This window comes from Chanos chanos, chromosome 7 (genome assembly GCF_902362185.1).
Source record: "Chanos chanos chromosome 7, fChaCha1.1, whole genome shotgun sequence".
Taxonomy (NCBI): Eukaryota; Metazoa; Chordata; class Actinopteri; order Gonorynchiformes; family Chanidae; genus Chanos; species Chanos chanos.
In genome coordinates, this window is record NC_044501.1 from 38,806,706 (window position 1) to 38,821,441 (window position 14,736).

Genomic DNA, 14,736 nt, shown 5'->3' on the forward strand with positions numbered 1-14,736 from the left:
TGATATGAACAGGTATAAGAATCGGTGCTTTGTGAGAATACGTCAGTCACTCCCCGGGACCTGACTCAGTTTGTTGTATGCCTTTTGAACTATACAATAAACTTACACTGCATCTGACTCATTGTTAGACTCCTGTTGTTTTGTCACAGAACAGGTATCGTGTGGCGTTGGGTCTCAGTCTCATTTGGCCCAGGCTGAGAATTTCACCCACAATACCTTGGTTGTTGTTATTAGTCTTGATGATTAATGTCGTCGGAGTATGCTCACCAAAAAACATTCAAATTTAAAGTTTAAAGAAAACCCATTCGCCTGGAACGCTTGCCTCAGTTTGCCGAATTTGAAAACGCCTCTGTGAAATTTAGCTCCTTCCTTCTTGACAAAGGTTCACAGTCCCAGAGTGCAGAACAAAGTGGTATAAAAATAGCTTTGTTCCAACAGCCCTCACTCAAATTAACAAGTCATAACAACATCGCACAGATTATATGATATAGGCTAGAAGCCAGGTTTATTCATTTATTATTTTATTTTTCATTTTAGTGGTTTAGTAAGGATTGGACCTTGAGTACTTTTATGTTTGTAAATTGTCTGTGTTGTTTGTAAAGTGTGTCACAATGACTCATCTACTGCAAACCAAATCTACTTACTGGTACAAATAAAGTAAGCTGAACCTGAACCTATATTATGGATGTATTAAGAATTCTATAGTGAATATTTAAATTTAAGTTTATGTATTTTGCAGACACTTTTATCTACAACACACAAAAAACAACAGAGAGAAGCATACATTTTTGTTGTGACGAACTTTTATTTTCAATCAGCTATTATAGTAAGTGACTCCCCCCACTCATTCGTTCAACAGTAACTATAGACAATAATAAAAACATGTGCAGAACTATATACAGAAATAAAAGTGTCCAGTTTCCATGCCTCTGGGGGTAAAAGGGATATAGGGGCACTAGGCTAGTGTCCATGCCTCTGGGAGGGGGGGGTAAACAATCATTTTTTTTCTTAATCTCCTCCAACCACTGCTCCTTAGGAACAGTCTCTACAGAGAGGCAGTATGCAATGCCCTTGTAATGGCTGTGCCCTGTCTCTGCTGTTCTAAACTCCCCGCATTACTTGCATGTCTTGTGCAGTACTGTGCGGGTCGGTTTTTCGGACTGGAGCAGGAGCAGGAGGAGCAGAGGGGAGGCTGACACCCAGGGCCTGTGGGGCGGCAACCAGCACAGGCACCTGTGAGGCCAGTGGAGCCAGAAGCACCAGCCAAGGGCCCGAGGGTGGAGCAGGGAAGAGCTGTCACTGGGGACGCTGCTTCACAGCCACTGGTGTCGCAACCGTGGGCAAGGCCTTCCTCTTCACCTGTGCCTGTCCCACGGTGCTGCCGAGCAGGTGGTACTGGTGAGTTGGGCCTGGCTGGGGGGGGGGGGGGCACATTAGCAGGGGGGAGAGGGTCAGCTGCCACAGACAAGTGGCTGGACAGGTCCGGCCCCTGCATCACCACCGAGCTGTCTTGCCTCTTCACCCTTTTGTTATGCCACTGAACCAGGGTGGTGTGGCTCACATCCACCAGCGGCAGGGTGGTCAGCTGCATAACTGTCCCATTGGCCAGAATGCGCTGCCTGATCTTCCTGTAGTCCTCCAGGATGAGATCCCATCTGGACACTGTGCCAGTCCCTCTCTTCTTAGGACAGTGGTAGATGACCCAGAGCCTGACAAAGATGGTCTCAATCAGGCAGCAGCAATCTGGCCACTGGGCAAGTGGGGCAGCGGTCGTGAGTGTATGCCCCTTCACACTCTCCACCCCTGAAGTGAACTCCTGCCTCTTCTTAGGAGACCTGAACCTCCCTGTGTCCAGCCTTCTCTGGTGTCTGACAATAAACACCACCCTCTGCTTGTCGTAGTCCAGCAGGTTCTGCCACAGAGCAAGAATATTTCTCACCTAAGCAGAGAGAGAACACAACAAAACATGAGAAAACAGAAACATGTGCAAGTGTGAACATCTGTGACAGGGCACAGAGGGAAAATAGTAAGATCATAAATGTTCCTGACCTGCTGGTTGGTGAGGACCAGAGAGGGTTGGTGCCTCAGCTCCACCAGATGTTCTGCCAAGCTGTCAACTCTGTCCATCCCTGACATGCAGATACAGTGATTTTATTTCTTTACACGTGATTATGTATTTACATACCCTGAACTCGTCAGGGGATGATGAATCAAGCGCTGAGGAAACACCTGGCTGCGGCATGGCAGCAGCAGCCAAGGAGGAGGCAGGAGGTTGAGAGGGAGCAGCCTGGGAGGAGGGACAAGGCCGGGAGGAGACAGTGAAACTCAGGTCATCGAGGAGACTTGACACAACAAGATCAGTTGTTTGGTCTTCCTCGAAGCCCTCGTCCTCTCCTTCCTCCTACCCCCATCCACATCCCCCAGCATGTCCTCTGTCTCCTCTGAGTCAGGGTTCATGTTCAGGGGCTGTCCAGTCTGACTTAGCAGGTAGTCAACACCAAGCAGCTCTCCTATGAAAAAGAACAGAGAGACAGACAGACAGACACACACACACACACACATTATTAGTTGTATTCAAAGCATTGTATATAGATAATGTTTTATTTTTATATCAGAGTTCTGTATCTAAGCCATGTCATGAGTAATTCAGTGTATAGTTTGCTTAAGCAAGGGGAATAGTAAAAAAAAAAAAAGCCTTGTTGAAGTTAGGCTTTATTTTTTTAAAGCCTCGTTAGAGCTAAGTTAGAACACTGAAAACCCACAAAGCAAAAGTATTATATGGCCAGGTATCAGTTAGACATACCAGTGTATCTGGCAGGTGGTCTGAAGGTTGGCACAAACGCCCAGCCAAACAGGCTGTTCAGGCTGTTGGTGTTGACACAGCGGGCCACATCCCCGGCATAGGTGAGGAGAGATGACAACTTGCTGGTCACCACCACAGTCCCCTGGTCGTGGTTCCACCTGTACAGGCCTTCCAAGAGGTACAACTGGAAATTCAGTGTATTTGCACTGGTTCCTGGAAAAACAACAAAATATTTATGCCACGGAAAAAGGTCTTGCTTTTCAATCTGAATAATGCTTTCATCAAAAAAAACCCCCAAAATTATTTGAAATATCATACATGAGAGACACCAACCTGGAATGAACCTGTTCAGGTGGCAGTGAAAAGACTCCAGGGATGCAGACCCTCTGGCGCAGCGGTACTTGGTCGGGACGATGCCCCCCTTGATGGTGGTGCCTGCCTCTGTGTACAGCCTCACACCTGGCATGTCCTTGATGCCCCTGACATGGCATTTCTGCACGTGCCAGATGTGCTCCATGTGCACCTGGTCCAGCAGCGGCACCCCCATGAGGTCTCTCCCGTTTGGCCCCCCCAGTTCCTGCAGCAGCCGCTCAGTCAGGCTGATGATGGTCTGCTCGCTGCGCGTCCTCCTGCGGCAGAACTGGCTCAGCTCCTTCTTACTGATCCTTCTGTCCACCAGCCCGTGAAGGTGGGATAGAGGGGGTGAGCGTCGGTGGTGCAGCCGACGGCCAGCCTCCTCATGAAATGCCAGATATCCAGCCGTACGTGGAGATCTGGCCACCCAGCAAACCTGGCCTGTAGCTTGCTTGCCCCCTCATTCACGCAACAGCCACAGTCCACGTACAGAAGCACTGGGGATGGAACAGCTGCCTGGCGGTACCGCTCCACCACACCTGACACCATCCTGTCAAGTCCCGGCCCCTCTTGCACTGACAGGACGCTGGTCTGGATCTGGCCGACCTCATTACCAATGGAAGTCACCCAGAGAGCTGTCCCCCTGCCATGGCCAGCCAGCTTCTTTGTGATCTGGAATTTGACAAGTGATGTGTTAGATTACACATTTTTTATACATGATCTATGGCAGCAAGTGTATGTAGATTTATTACACGGCACACATTTATAATACCTGCGTATGTAATAGCACTATCTACAACGTCAGTGTGTACAGGAGAGTTTATATAACGAACGTGGAAATCTGTTACACAGTCATATTTCTTATTACCTTTTTGGTTGAATCTATCTGTCGAAGTGATGCTAGCCTTGATATGGTCCATGCGGGAGAGGATGTCCCTGCCGTACACGGGCTCATACCACGGCTTCAAATCTGGCCGCAGTCTGCTTGAGTGAAAGAGGGTGTTGGCGATCCACCTCTGGTCCTGCACAGGGATGGTCTTGCTCATCTCACCGCCAACCTGAATGAAGCTGCCTCCCCAGCAGTGGCTGACTGAGCTCCCTCAGGCTCATCCTGTTTGGAAGACACAACAAATAAGAGCCAGACCAATAAATAGATTTTGCTGTACTCACAGAGGCTACTGCCATGCTGGTGGTCACAGCAGGGCTAGGGGTCCTCACAGAGGATGGTGCAGGGCTGGGGGTCCTCACAGAGGATGGTGCAGGGCTGGGGCTCCTCACAGAGGATGGCGCAGGGCTAGGGCTCTTCACAGAGGATGGCGCAGGGCTGGGGCTCCTCACAGAGGATGGCGCAGGGCTGGGGCTCCTCACAGAGGATGGCGCAGGGCTGGGGGTCCTCACAGAGGATGGCGCAGGGCTGGGGGTCCTCACAGAGGATGGTGCAGGGCTGGGGCTCCTCACAGAGGATGGAGGAGGAGAAGGGCTGGGGGTCCTCCTAGCCACTAAACTGGGCTTCAGTGAGGCAGACTATGACCCACTAAAGCACGATTTCATGAACTGAAAGGAGAAACAAAGTTCATTTTTTGTTGCAACAAACACAAAATGATATATGCAAAACCTTAATTAATAAGAAAATATTCACCGTTGACAAACTGGGAGGGAGCCGCAGGAACGACTGCGGGGGCTGCAGCAGTCACACCAGGGGCCGAGTCTGAGGCCACAGACTGCAGGACTGCAGCAGGAGACTGAGTGGCAGGCTGCAAAAACAACAGCGTTGCGACATGTGTTGTAACAGCAACAGCATAACGGCACTGTAATGTAATCATAATGAGATGTCATTTTTAAACGCCACCTTAACAGCATGGAAACCACAGTTACAGGCCACGGACCCTCCAAAGAGTGTGGTCTGTCAACGGGCCTGCATGGGGCATTTCTCAATCTGAAACGATCAGAATTGTTAGTTAGCCTGGAGTGAGTTATGCAGTGTACAGTCCTTCATCTGACTGATATTATCTGCACCATTGCACCGCCCATTTTTCATCGAAGGACCTGTGTACTAATGATTGTAATAAGTAACAGATACTAATTTTGCTATACTTTACCTTCTGAAAGAGGTCATACCACTTCCGCTGCCTTGGGGCTGGTCTATCACCTGCTCCAGAGGGCCAAACCCCAGAAGTGGCAAATGCCCTCAGCCTCGCCATCCACTCACAGTCACCCATGGTCTTGTGACTCTTAGGCTTTGTGCTCATCTAAAGATAAATTCCATTATTGCCTGGAGGTACTTTACATCAGTGTCATTAACTAACCAATGGCGAGATTCTGGAGGTCTCCAGGCAGGCAAAGAAGCCCATCATCTGAAAGCCCTTGGGTCACAGCATGTTGACAACAGGGTGGTAATTCGGCCTCTTCATCATTGCATGGCATGCGAGGGGTGTCTCTGTGGTGCAATCGGTTAGCGCGTTCGGCTGTTAACCGAAAGGTTGGTGGTTCGAGCCCACCCAGGGACGTCAGTTTGTTTATGGTGAGCTATGTTAAGCACTAACAGATTTGCAAAAGACCACTGTGAGAATTCATGTATGTCAGTATTAACTAGCTAATTAGTTTACAAGTTGTGCTAGAGTGGAAAAAAAACTACACACAACAAAAATATAAACGCAACACTTTTGTTCACCGGCAACAGCTATGGTTGACATTCCTGCAGTTAGTGTGCTAATTGCACGCTCCCTCAAAACTGGTGACATCTGTGGGATTGTGTTGTATGATAAAACTGCACATTTTAGAGTGGCATGTTATTGTGACCAGTCCAGGCACACCTGTGCAATAATCATGCTGTTTAATCAGCATCTTGATATGCCACACCTGTTAGGTGGATGGATTATCTTAGCAGTGAAGTGCTCACTAACACGAATTTTAACAAATTTGAGAACAGAATCTGAGAGAGAGAAATAAGCCTTTTGTTTGCATGGAAGAAATCTTACATCTTTTACTTCAACTCATGAAAAATGGGAGCGAGAACAAAATTGCATTTATATTTTTGTTGTGTGTTGTTTTTTTTCCACTCTAGCACAACTTGTAAACTAATTAGCTAGTTAATACTGACATACATGAATTCTCACAGTGGTCTTTTGCAAATTTGTTAGTGCTTAACATAGCTCAGCATAAACAAACTGACGTCCCTGGGTGGGCTCGAACCACCAACCTTTCGGTTAACAGCCGAACGCGCTAACCGATTGCGCCACAGAGACACCCCTTGATGGGATGTAATGACTAAGAGCACGAATTACCACCCATTGTCATCATGCTGTGATCCAAGGGCTTTCAGACCATGGCTTTCAGTTGTCAGTGGCTGGAAAACAGGGCCTTTTCATGACTTACACAGCCCGGCTAGCTCAGTCGGTAGAGCATGAGACTCTTAATCTCAGGGTCGTGGGTTCGAGCCCCACGTTGGGCGTAGCTTTTGGACCCATTCTATGTGACTGCATTACATAGACATTATTTCCACATTGTGGTTCCATGTGTTATAAATAACCAACACACAGAAGTACAACAGCAGCAAAAGAAGGCAATGCACTGCCAGGGCTGGGTCAGATGACTTTGAAATGTAGTCAGTTACTGAATACAAATTACATGGCAACTTTTGTAATTAGTAACGTAATCCATTGTCTTACAAAAATAGTAATCTAATCTAAATACTTCTGGATTACTTCAAAATCAATCTCTGAAAAACTGCATCTTATACTAAAAAATGGACACAGCCACAAAGCTTGGAGTCCCACAAATATTCTTTTTTCTCTCTAAACATCTCAAAACATTTTCAATGCAAATTAAGTGCATCTTGCATATTCAGCATTTACAGTTGGTCATATCAAATTATGTTGTGAGTGACGTTCAGACTAACTGTTGAATCAAACCACCAGATGGTGTTAATATTGATAATGATACTGATAATGTTGTAGGGCTGTCAACAGTAGTATAAAATTGATTTTAAACTTATCTTTCTAAAAATTATATGAATGTGAATATACTCAAATATGCCGGATTTACCTAAATATGTACTATGCTGCACAAGGGGGTGAATTAAGCTATGTTCACACTGCAAGCCTTAGTGCTCAATTCGGATTTATCGCTAAGATCTGATTTTTTTGCTTGGCTGTTCACATTTTTTTTTTTAAATGTGGCCAGTATCAGATTCTAGTGTGAACTGGTCACTGTCCCGAACTGACCCGCACGTGCAAAAGAACAATAACAAAGATGGCACACGCAGCGCGCCGTCGTATAGAAGTAAACGTGGAGGCCACTGAAGTCAGCATTTACAGTTTCATTTATAAGCTGATGTGCAGTGGAAGCCAGTGAATTAGTGAGCAGATGATGACGAGGATCAGGAGAAAGGGAGCCAAATTTTTTTGTGGAGAAATGGCTGCTACCTCTGTACGGAGGTGTGTGTGTTCGGCCATTTGTTTTGATATGACCCCTCAAGTTTTGTCCAGTGTCATCCCAAATACTTATGAGGTCTAACACCTCACTGTCCCCCCACTGAATACCTCCATCGCAGCTGTTCTCCGTGTTTGTATTCACCGAGTGACTCCTGCTAGTGCAGAATTGTGACGAATGTCAATCTAGAATAACGTAAAAATCACATGAATTCCGATATGATTGTGGATTGCCGTCGCATTGCAAAAAAAAATCGGACAGATATATACCCAACAAACATAGTTCTTTCTGGATTTTTTTCTCCGAGTTTTTCCCACGGGACCTTTTGGCCGTTGATATTTTCATCTGCCTGAGAACTACACGCGATACCTGCTAAACGCTGGTAACGTAAACCTTTGAGGAGGTGGGGGGAGGGGCGGTGTTGAAGAGAGGCAGATCAGCCAATCTCCGGGTGACCAGAGACGCGGTTTATAACATGTAGACCCAGAGGAGTGTGGGGGAAAGTCGAATGAATATCGTCCCAACATCCACAACATATCACCTGTGTATTCTCTCGCATAAAAATACCCAACAAACATGTCTTTAGTTTGTCACAAACTGTATATGCTGTAACCACAGATTGTCGCACATCTTCTATTCTCTAGCTTGTTCAGCTTCAAACTGCCTGTAGGGTGAGTCAATCACAGTCCCAAGAAAGTACTATAACTGTAATTATACAGTTACTATAACTGTAAGTATTATATTCATTATCTTGTGAAAACAACATTGTAATCGTAACGAGATAATTAAGTTAAGATCTTGAGACAACAATTAATTGTCATGTCGTGATAACAAGACAATTAAGCTGAGATCGCGAGAAAACAACTGGTTGTTATGTTGTGATTACGTGAAATAATAAAAAAAAAGTTTTATGGTCACGTCCTCTCTCGGCTTTCATACCAGTCAACCAATTTGTTCATCATATGTTAAACTTTATACTTTAGTGTTCGCTTCCTAATAAATGCTGATTTCACTTTACAGTCTGACAATGTACAAATCATAAACATCAACTGAAACTGAAATGTGTGCTACTGTAACTAAACAACAGAAAAAAAATGAATCATAGTTTTATTTCATCATTAGAGGTTCAAAGATAGGAGATGGGGAGGAGGGTCAAAATTAAAATGATAGGGATGTCAGCCATTTTCATCATCTCATCCTGGGTAAACATCCAGGTAGTCTGGAAATGGCCCCCGAACGGGACTGATGCAAAGATGATGCGGAGTGCATGCAGCAGCTTTTATCTTCATATCTGGTGTTCTGTGTGTCTTGCTCACATTCTGGGTGTCTAAAAGATTGCTTAACAATTACTCTGTTGCTACTGATAATGGTGTTTTGATCTTTAGTTATAGTCATGGAATAGACACTGATGTACTGTCACCTCAAGATACAAAGGCCCAGACTGAGTGGAGGAGACCATATGAACAAGAGGACAATATGAGTCCATTACACTTCATATGGTCTCCAATATGAAATTTGATTGCACTGACCCTTTTTTAACAATCTGTGAACCCTGACAGTGGCTACTAACTAACCTCATACCATTTTCAGGTCTTCCATTGTTACACCATCACATAAAATCACACCTGGCCTTGTGGGATATAGAAGCTATCAACAGTCTCTCTAAGGCCCTGTTTACACTTTGCATTAAGATCGCAAGTGGACAGCTCTAAGTACGGCCGTTTACACCTGGCTTTAGAATCCGTGTCTCGAGCGATCACTTGAGATCGGTTCTCACTTCCCCACTATAAATGCAAATAAGCACGTAATCATTTCCGGCAATGCGTTACCTCTTTCACTGAATTTAAGTTTTGCTTTTTGATAGGAGATAGTGCTTATGACATTTGAGATGTCAGACAAATTTGGTGATCGCTGATCACTGTTTTGGGACGTTAAGACACGTTAAGCTGTTTCCTTATAATGGGCGTCAGTGGAGATGAAAACGCTTAACATGAGATAATGACCATATTCCTAGGATTTTGATTTAGATCTTTTGACAGGAGGAGGTGTTTCTGACAAGAGATGTCCGAGAGAAATCTGGTGATCGCATTGATCGCAGTTTTGGAACATTAAGCCAGGTTACGCTTTTTCACGTTAAACGTTGTTGTTTTGAATCAGCGGGAGGGATCAATGCAGTTCCGTGCCTAGTCTTTCGGAAATTGAAAGAAGAAGAAGAAAAAATAAAAACAATATCCATTTTGCCTGTTGTTGATGTTGTTGCCTGTTGTCGCAATTTAATATGACGCCGTTGGCGAGCGAATGTGTACACGCGTGAATGAGTTCATACTTCCGCGTAAGCAGAGGACATCAGTGGAGTAGGCGGTTGTTCAGTGTGGTCGAGTTCGCATCCACGTTTACACTGCTATAAGAATGTGGTCATACGCAGCCCACACCACCTCCAAATGTGGTCTGAGTGATCAGATCTCGATGCGACCTCAAAGCACATTGGATGCGTTTACACCTGTACTTTTGAGCTGTCCACTTGTGATCAGATCACCAAAATTGGATCTTAATGCAAGGTGTAAGCAGGGCCTAAATGAGGTTAGTTTGTCCATATAATGAAGAAACATAACAGTTTTCTCGATCATGGGACTCAGGCTGGCAGTTTCACGAACTCTGAGGAAAGTAGTGTGAGTCATCATTATTAAGTGAAGTAGTGTTCCATGTTTTTCAACAAGCACGGATTAGGTTGACGGTGTTGTTCTTTCTTAGCTGATTGTAGTCATTCAATGTTTTGTTCACATCCAGTATGTCCCCTGAAAAATATGCACAATGTTGGCATTACATTACTAAGAAGAATTTGAAGAAATGTACAAGCTACCACACTAGAATTTTTCATTTTATTTCTAGAATATTTTAGCATTGCGTATTGGTGTATTGAATTAATCTTAGGATTGCATGCTTTAAGACAAGGAAAAACATCTTACCATTGTAAATGAGATTCATCTGGTGGGGTTTCTTCTGGGCCCAATCACATGCTGCCTGCTTCAGAACATCAATCTTCTCCATTGGGAACATTGCCACCTCCAAAGACTTCCCATTATATTTAACGATAATGTAGGACCTCTCAACCTCCTCTAGTAGGTCAGCATGAGAATATGGCTGAGTTTCTTCAAGACTTGTTTCATTCTCCGGTGGTTCTGTAGTAGTGGAACACACCATGCAGAACATTGTGAAAACACTCTACGCAAGGCCAACATCTCATGCATTACATTAAAAACATTCTTCTGTTTTGTTAGTATCATCTTATACAATCCTCATGTTTCTACAGGCACAACTCCTACTCCAACTAATCCTACATTAACACTTAAATACGTCCTTCTACCACTGCTAGCAGTATTACTCAGGGAAGTAGGTTTTTACCATTAATATTAATTGTTGTAGCTGTAATTACTTTTCATTAAGAGCTTGGCATCCCTGAGAGCAACATACAATTGTGAGGAAAGAACAGTTATAAGAAGCTGGTGGTAAACCTCCCTGACCGAATGAGCATATTGTGAGGATTGTATGGGTTGATACGAAACGGAAAGTTGGGAGTTTAAAAGTGCATGTGCAGCCTGTTAACATGAACTCCGGTAGAACCTGGTTTGTTTGATAATTAATGTAGACCATTCCCTCAGAGAAAAAAACTCTTAAGATGAATTGTATGTTGCCCAAAAATTGTAACATGCCATACTGTTACATACTGTCATAGTGGGCATACTTAGCAAGCAAATGAGCACTGTTTCTGCATTGTGTTCTACTCATCATACCTTGCTCCAGTGGTGCTGTATCAGGGTCAGATGGGGTAGCAATTGAATCCACCTCATCTGGTTTCATAGGCTCTTCTGTTTGCTGATCGCCATGTGTGGATGAAGCCGCAGTGTCCTGTTGATGGAAAGCATCTCTAACTATAGTGTTCAGTGTATTAGGCAAAAAGCCGTGACCAATGGGGCTGGTAATTAATGACAGTCATTGCAGCGTGAGAATGACTTTTATATTAATAGGATATATGTAAACCCATGTCACATTTAGAATGTGTGTTACGTTATTATTCAGTGTCCTATTTCCTTGTATTCACTCTGTATCACTGCAAAAGCCTTTATGGGCTTCCCACATCACACAGACTGACATCTTGTTTATATTTCTCTTATCAGTCCCCATATATGTCCTTATCTGTTTAAAGGTTGTTCTTCCTTGATCTTGTGATCACGCAATGAACTTATACTTTCACTTGTTTTGATTGTAATGAAGATTGTCATACCCACTTTGTATGTCAGAAACTCTCATGATTCAGTTGCTAACAAAAAACTTCTTTTCCTAGTCGGCATGCTAGACACGAAACACACCCAGTTATTTGAGATTTAGTTTGTCAACAAGGTGTCTGCAGCACTGTTTGGTTAATATCTCATTGGAAAACGTAGCCTAAGGACAAGGATTGGCTCGTATTAGTATGCAGTCCAGAAGCCAACATACCAAAACGCAGCACACGATTAATGAGGAAATTAATGTTGAATGTAAGTGTCTAAAACTTCACAGGCTTTTTTGACTTTTGTTGGATTTTTTATTCTTAGTCCTTAATCCCTGTTAGCACTGCGTAAGATCAACATGTCTGTAAAATGTTGCTGTTATGCAGAGCATAAATATCACTTGTTCTTGTTTTACTATGTTGGAATTGGACTTCTTGTGAAAACCCGTACAAATGTATAGGAGGATCCAGGACAGTTGAAATAAACCAATCCTTTGAATCATGTTAACATTTTACTGAGATTTTACTGTCCCCACAAAATGTGACCTAATTATCCATTTTCATACACCTGATTATTGCCCTGCAACACTGTCATTGGTTATGAGATGAAAAGGGTCTTACCTCAGACTTGAAGAGACTGTAAATTGCTCCCATGTTTCAAAGCTATCTGAATCGTTCTGTTTGCTTCTTTTAGGTGTCCCTTGATTTTTATGAGCCAAATTTGATTTCACTTCCTCTTTTAACCGGATTTCCAAAGTGACTTTCCCCTTTGGAATGTACAGGTAGCATTTTTGCTACACAGATTGGTTTCTGTGGACACCAGTATGTCATTCCTTGATTTATAATATCAAATAAGAAATGGCGTGTTTATTCACTTGAATACATAAGCAACACTTAGAAAAAGAGGAACAGCGTCCCTGGGTGGGCTCGAACCACCAACCTTTCGGTTAACAGCCGAACGCGCTAACCGATTGCGCCACAGAGACTTAGCGACGCCAGGGGCTAAACAGGGGTTAAAACCAGAAGTCTGCGACAGGATATAAGCGCATGATATAACCACATCCAATTCGGTTGAATTTTTCACAAACGTAAATAAACTGTATATATCAAACATTATACAGTATAGGCAGTTCGAGAGAGTACAGTCTTTTGGTTTTAAAAAGTGTTTTCTTGAACAAGGAACAGCAAGGGATCATTTTCAAATAACGGAATTCTGCATCCTTACAGAAATTCCAAAACGACCTGCAGCTTGTTGACAGCATGTTCAATGTTTAGTTATGTCTTTATCTTATCTTTCAAACTCTCCCCGTCAATCTTTGATCTCACCCTACATTCGAGTGAGATTCCCGGCATTCCCCCGTTACTGTATTAGAGTCACAACCAAAAGATCTGCTGTCATTCGAGGGATGGTTATTTTTTCGATTCCTCACGTTTCTCTTCACTGATCTGTCCTCGCGTTTAACTGAAGTGACTTTCACTGCTGTATAGTAACGAAATAGAAATACCGTATAGTACTTAGGTATGTTTCGGGAACATTTCTACTTTACTCGACTCTGAATGTTTATGTTAGTCTTCACTTTTACTTCACTTTTCCAAAGCAAATGGCGAATTTTACTCTCATGTATTTCCCCAGATACTTCGTCGTTTACTGCAATGTTAAATCCGCTCAAAACAACGAATGCTAAAAAAACACCATTATCCCTATGTAGCTGGTCAGCAAACTCGAAGCACTGCGTCTGCATAACCTTTTATGCAGAGCACAGTCTATCACTCCTGTCCCATTACACTGTTAGGTACATCGTATAACACTGATGAATTTAGAAACAAGAAGTGAGGAAACAGATAAAGTAAACAAAAATTCCGATCGCCCAACGTGGGGCTCGAACCCACGACCCTGAGATTAAGAGTCTCATGCTCTACCGACTGAGCTAGCCGGGCTCGCGCAAATTCTTGAGTCACAGCCCATTAAGACCTTCGGCCTTTTCCAGGAACCAACCTCTCCAGCAGGCACAGAGCTTTCAACTACAGGCTGTCACATGCAAGGCTGATTGTTGAGAATAACTTTGGTATTCCTGCAGCTCAATGGCGTATGTACAGACGAGTCATTGGCATCAGCCCTGCCAACGTGGACACCTGTGTGAAGGCTACCTGTGTCCTGCATAACTTCCGGAGGAGGACCGCAAGCACCACCAGGACGCCCATACCATCAGCTGGAGACAGAGAAGCTGCTGGCCCACAGGAGGTCACCCGAGTGGGCAGCAACAACTCCACACGGGAGGCCATCCGTGTCAGGGAGACATTTGTTTCCTATTTTTCTGCAGAGGGAGCTGTCCCCTGCCAACAAGTGGCACAATTCATGTCTACAAACGGCTCTTCTAAGAGCCACCAATAACTCAGAAAAAAAGCATTATTTCCATTTTCAACACAATATGTTTATGTGATTAATAATGTAATTACATAACTTACTAATTGTTGCTGAAGATTTTCCCCCTTATGGAGCAGGTTATCAGAGGTACACTCTTGGCTAATAATTTTGCGCTGAAATATCATGTGACAATGTAATGAATGTGATATATGTGTCCAAGATTAAGTGGTTCCGTTTAGTACAATATTTTCTACATTGACGTATTGTTAGGAAGTGACAACACCCGCTCATCCTCCACCTTTTAAATTAGAATATGATAGATTTGAAAATAAAACACATATAACCAGAAATGTTTTCAAAAAATGTATTATAATAACCACAAAATGGAGACAGAAGAACAGTGAGGGAGAGCACAAGGTGCAGCTGACCAGACTGCGAGGGAAATAAGCTTACTAACACCCCTCACAGCCTTACCAGCTGCACCCTGTTTCTCTCTCCTCACTGTTCAGTGTCTCC

General features: G+C 43.8%; 5 non-coding genes across 5 annotated transcripts; 2 read left to right on the forward strand and 3 right to left on the reverse strand.

Annotated features, from left to right (window-relative positions):
- Positions 1-5,590: 5,590 nt before the first annotated feature.
- Positions 5,591-5,664, forward strand: trnan-guu (transfer RNA asparagine (anticodon GUU)). Its single transcript has one exon. It is a non-coding gene; the product is annotated as a tRNA-Asn (tRNA).
- Positions 5,665-6,328: 664 nt separating this feature from the next.
- trnan-guu (transfer RNA asparagine (anticodon GUU)) lies at positions 6,329-6,402 on the reverse strand. Its single transcript has one exon. It is a non-coding gene; the product is annotated as a tRNA-Asn (tRNA).
- A 133-nt stretch (positions 6,403-6,535) lies between these two features.
- Positions 6,536-6,608, forward strand: trnak-cuu (transfer RNA lysine (anticodon CUU)). The gene has a single exon. It is a non-coding gene; the product is annotated as a tRNA-Lys (tRNA).
- A 6,159-nt stretch (positions 6,609-12,767) lies between these two features.
- On the reverse strand, positions 12,768-12,841 carry trnan-guu (transfer RNA asparagine (anticodon GUU)). The gene has a single exon. It is a non-coding gene; the product is annotated as a tRNA-Asn (tRNA).
- An 879-nt stretch (positions 12,842-13,720) lies between these two features.
- trnak-cuu (transfer RNA lysine (anticodon CUU)) lies at positions 13,721-13,793 on the reverse strand. Its single transcript has one exon. It is a non-coding gene; the product is annotated as a tRNA-Lys (tRNA).
- Positions 13,794-14,736: the final 943 nt, after the last annotated feature.